At 35.4% G+C, this 4,711-nt stretch overlaps 1 pseudogene; it reads left to right on the top strand.

Annotated features, from left to right (window-relative positions):
- The first annotated feature begins 2,179 nt into the window (after positions 1–2,179).
- LOC100352104 (regulator of G protein signaling 17 pseudogene) lies at positions 2,180–2,831 on the top strand (annotated as a pseudogene).
- Positions 2,832–4,711: the final 1,880 nt, after the last annotated feature.

Here is a 4,711-nt window from a genome sequence, read left to right as displayed (position 1 = left end):
TTCCAAAAACCACCCATTGTGGCTATACCATGGTGAGGTTAACTATTTAATTGAGCTCTTTCTTGCCTACCTCTTATGTAGTCAATGCTAATTAGTACCATTTTTATTGTTCTGCCAGGTCTAGGAACAGTAGAAATCTACTTCATTTTCATATCTCAGATATTAGTCTCCTGATTATTTGGCACCTAGGCCTTACTGAGACTGATTTTATTAAGGATACTGACCTGCTGGTAATGATAGGTTTTATAAAAAATGGCTATCTTTTAAAAATTTGAATATGTTTTTCTACTGCTTTTAATAATTGCTACTTTGGGACAGCATTGTACCACATTAGATTAAGCCACCAACTGTGACACTGGATTCCATATGAGCACCAGTTTGAGTCCCGTCCCAGCTGTTCTGCTTCCAAACCAGCTCCCTGTTAATGCATCTGGGAAGGCAGTGGATGATGGCCCAAGTTCTTGGACCCCTGTTCCCCAGGTGAGAGACCAAGATGAAGTTTTAGGCTTCTGACTTTGGCCTGGCCCAGCCACACCTGTTGCAGTCATTTGTGGAGTGAACCAACAAGTGGAAGATCTCCTAGTCTTTCTCCCCACCCCTCATAACTCTTTCAAATAAGCAAATTTTAAATAAGACTTTATTTTAAAAAAAGTCACAATGTCCTTCAAAATTTATACAGATCTTAGACTATTTAAATTATATCCTGATGGCTTAAATCACTCTACAAGTTTTATCTTAACTCTTGCTAAGTAGAATATACCAAGGAATAATCCCAATGATTAAAAGTATGCTTATTTTTCAGCAAGTTAGAAAACTTATTTAGGGAGTGTTTTGTTAATCTCAGAGCATTTTACAACTTATTTCTGACCATTTCTTTCCTCTGAGATGTTTGAAATCAACTGTCAGAGCTGGAAAGCAGTCCCAAACATACAGTATGTATGCATGTATGAATCAGTATTTGTGAAGAGGTGAATACACATGCATATATGCCTGTACTGAATATTATCAATAAACCTGATCTAACAGCTCAGCTTCTGTGCTACAATATCTTTTTTTAAGGTTTATTTATTTATTTGACAGGTTGAGTTGTAGAAATGAAGAAAGATACAGAGAGATCTCCCATTTGCTGGTTCACTCCCCAAATGGACACAATGATGGGGGTTGGGCCAGACAGAAGACAGGAGTCAGGAGCTTCTTCCTAGTCTCCCACGTGGATGCAGGGGCCAAAGCACTGGGCCATCCTCCACTGTTTTCCCAGGGGCATTAGCAGAGAGCTGGATCGAAGGTGGGGCAGCCAGGACTCCAACTGGCACACATAAGGGATACTGGCACTGCAGTCTGTGGTTTAACCCATTGTGCCACAGTGGCAACTTCTCTGTGCTCAAATTTCAATACGTATAGCACTAAACATGTATTCATATATGTTTGCCATGTTTTGTGCAACAAAATTGGGACTTTATGCATGAGCACAAATTACCTTGTTGGTTTACTGCTCTCACACACATGAAATACATATTCTTATGAATTTCTATCTGTATTCAATAGACACTTAGTTGTTTCTAATTGATCAATGAAATAGAAACTATTTGACACCTAGAAACTTAGTAAGTTTCTGATCTCTGCCTAACACTGAGGCTATTAAAGAACCACAATTTGAGTGGGATTATCCAACTCCAGCAAGCTCAGAGCTACATGTTGAGTACAAGTTAACTCCCAACATGAATGTGGGAACAAGTTGCAGACTGGGTGTTGCAATCCTTGGTTTAAATTCCTGTTTAAAGACCTTTCTCTCCATACATGGGTATGAGTTTTCACCACTTTAGATAGGAATCAGTACAATCAATACAGGAAACATATTTATTCTTTCTAAAATAGAATAAAATAACTTAAGTGAAGCATATTCCAAATATGTTTTACTCCCAGATATGTTTTTGTCTTCTGACTCTGGACAAGTCATTCTCATTCTCTGTGTTTGTTTCCTTATCTATAAGATAATGTGGACCTCCACTCCCACTCCCCTCCATCCTTGCCACGTTACATCACTCCTCACCCGCTAGGTGCTGAAGTTGGGCAGATGGCAGGGAACCAGCTCCGCTAGAGCACTGAGCAGCCCAACCTCACGCCCCCAGACCCATCACTGCGCTGCCCACAGCTCTAGGCGACTATGGGCCAGTTGGGTACTGAAGTAGCTGAAATGCGAAAAAGGCAGCAGTCACAAAATGAAGGAACACCTGCTATGTCCCAAGCTCCTGGAAACCAGAGGCCCAAAAACACGTGTTGCTTTTGCTGGTGCTGTTATTGCAGCTGCTCCTTCCTCACCATTAGGAATGATGAAAGGGGAGAAAATTCAGGAAGACCCACATATACCATAAAAATGGAAAGTATCCAGGTCCAAGAAGAATGCCAAAACCCCGCTGCAGATGAAGTCTTGTCCTGGTCTCAGAATTTTGACAAGCTGATGAAAGCCCCAGCAGGAAGAAATCTTTCCAGAGAGTTCTTCCACACAGAATACAGTGAGGGAGGAGAACCTGCTTTTCTGACTTCACTGTGAAGACTTAAAGAAAGAGCAGGATTAAAAAGTAATAGACGAAAAGGCCAGGATGATATATGAAGACTACAATTCTAAACTATCACCAAAAGAGGTTAGTCTAGATTCTTGATTTAGAGAGGTGATCAATAGAAATCTGTTGGATCCCAATCTTCACATATATGAAGATGCCCAACTTGAGATTTATACCTTAATGCACAGAGATTCTATTCCAAGATTTTTTAACTCTCAAATTTATAAGTCATTTGTTGAAAGTACTGCCAACTCTTCTTCTGAATCTTAATTTTCATTAAAGGAATTATTTTGGAGGGCTCGGATGGGAACTAAAAGTAGTGAAATGACATCAGAAATTGAGTTCCTGGACAGCTACACTTTAGTATTCCTCAGGCTGCTGTGAAAATACAAACATCATAGTCTTTGTCTCCATTTTTATCAAGGTTATCCATGGTTAAGCTTGGAGAAAATACCACATAAAATAGTGAATTGTCAAATTAAGTTTGTTTTACTTAACACTCATTGTACTTGCAAGCAAACTGTACTTGTATACAGTCCTATGGACAGTCATCTAGTATAGCTCAACAGACTGCATGTGGAAAGTGAAAACTGCTTCATTTGCCATGTAGTTGTTGTTATACTTAATCCAATAGCAAAACTTACATATGTATTTGAGGACTTTTGTGCATTATGGTCTTATAGAAATAATTTCCAAAATGGCTGTGATTTGTATTTTTATCATAATGAGATAGAAAAAGGCAATTTTTAAAATGTAACAATTGTGTTCAACATGCTATCTGCTGTGTTCTGAACACTAATTTTGAAGCCAATGTTTCTGTACATGAAAAAAGAGCTATTTATCTGTTTGTTGGAAAATCCCAATGGATAATTTGATCACTGCCAAACTGAGGTATTTTCATTAAGAAGAGTTTGCTATGTTAAAAAAAATAAGAAGAAAAAAAGCACAAAGCAATTTGAAGATATCCTATCTCAATGAGAAATCAAAGAATTATATTGTTTTTAAATTGTAATAGAAGAAAATGAATCTATGTATATAACAGATGTCCATACTGTAATTAATTTATTAAAGACTGGATCTCCAATTAGAAAATGGTTGTGTAAAGTTATGTACTGCAGCAAGAAAAATATAAGCTTGATAACTTAGTTTTGGAATAAAAAAGAAAGGATTTAATAAAGAAATGCCTACATCTAGTTCAAGCAAAACATTTTGATGTTTTGCATCTGTCCTGTGGCATTTTTCCTTGAAAGTGAAAGCTAATGAAAAACTTTTTATCAAGAAGAGTTTTATAACGGTTATGAAGAAGCTAATTCTCTACTTCAGACCTTAACTCTTTTCATATAGTATCTTGAGTGATTTTAAAAATATTAAAATAAAACTATTAATTCTCATCCATAAGTAAAAGGCAGTACAGTGCTCAAATCTTCTAGCTGCCATTTTTTAATAATTACATTAACTCTTCAAGACAGAATACTTGCCTGACATTGGCATGTATTTCTGACATTCAAGAAAACAGTATCCTGTCATGCAAAAAATTATAATAACAATTAGTGTCATATTTATATCAAAGTGTTATATTTGAATATTAATATCCCTTGGAGGCTATTTTTTATCTTAAATTGAATGAATATAACATTGAGTGCTCTAAAACGAAAGTTTAAAAAAATTTATATCCACTGAGAACACTGGCCTTATATTAAGGATGATATTAAAATTTTAGGCTTTCTTTTTCATTGTTTTAACTACCTCTCATTTTTTAATTTATTAAATGTTTTTTTAAAAAGCGAGTTTGGAGTTTTCTTTTTAAATTTATTTTACTTGAAAGGTTGACATCATAAATTTCTTTTTCCATAAACTTTTTTAAATCATTTCAAAAACTATTTTTAGTGACTATGATTTTATAATTTATATAGAATTCAGGAGACAAGATTTAAAGGGCTATTATCTATTCTCTATGCAAATATTTTAACTGTTGCAGTGTTTGACAAGATGGTATTTTAAAAATTTGCAGAGTACAAAACAAAATGTTCTGTTTACACTGGCGTTGCTGACTATCCTACAATATTCAACACTTTTATTAAAATGTAGTTATAATGCAAGATAGAAAATACTTATAATAATCATTTCTTTTAAAAATGCCTGCTTTTTCT

Source organism: Oryctolagus cuniculus, chromosome X (genome assembly GCF_051225735.1).
Source record: "Oryctolagus cuniculus isolate XC-2025 breed Fujian yellow rabbit chromosome X, ASM5122573v1, whole genome shotgun sequence".
NCBI lineage: Eukaryota > Metazoa > Chordata > Mammalia > Lagomorpha > Leporidae > Oryctolagus > Oryctolagus cuniculus.
This window is presented reverse-complemented; position numbering and strand designations above follow the sequence as displayed.